Genomic DNA, 751 nt, shown 5'->3' with positions numbered 1-751 from the left:
ACCTGTACGTTGGATTCCTGGTCCTTTTAAATAACACCAGTGGGGGTCCTTCGTGCTGCTGAATGTATGTTCAGCTGAGAGTGACTAACACAGGCGGTCAGTCGACATGCACAGATCAAGATTTAAAGACGTACATCAAAGCTGTCGGAATGGCAGATTGACGTCAATTCAAACCCTTCCTCACACTAACAGCACATGCACAGTATACCCAGGCTAGTTCCCTGCCCAGCACTGGGCACGGTGCTGGCCACACTAGAAGTGGCCGGCTGTGCAGTTCACATCATTTTATAGTTCCAGGTTTCCATAGCGTTGGCACCAGTGCCATCATAAAGTGAAACGTCATAGAGTGAAAATCACAGCAGTAGAAGAAATAGAGTGAAAACAGCTCACTTCTAAAAGGGAATTGGAAAAAGACTTGAAAGCATAAGATTGACAAGAATATGTGAAATGCAAGGGAAATGGGACTAATTGGAGGGGTGAGGCCATGGAGGGATTCAAACACAAGAATTAGAATATTAAAATTTAGGTGCTGCCAGGCCCGGAGCCAATGTCGATCAGTGAGCACAGAAGTAATGGGCGATCGGGATTTGGTGTGAGTTAGGATTTAGGCAGCAGAGTTCTGGATGGGCTGTTGTTTATCAGGTTGATAACTGGGAGGGTGACCAGGATAGAATTGGAATAGTTAAGTGTGGATTTAACAACGGCACAGATGAGGGTTTATTAGCAGATGGGTAGAGGTGATGACGGGTAA

The sequence above is a fragment of the Heterodontus francisci genome, unplaced genomic scaffold (assembly GCF_036365525.1).
Source record: "Heterodontus francisci isolate sHetFra1 unplaced genomic scaffold, sHetFra1.hap1 HAP1_SCAFFOLD_276, whole genome shotgun sequence".
NCBI classification, from domain to species: domain Eukaryota; kingdom Metazoa; phylum Chordata; class Chondrichthyes; order Heterodontiformes; family Heterodontidae; genus Heterodontus; species Heterodontus francisci.
This window is presented reverse-complemented; position numbering follows the sequence as displayed.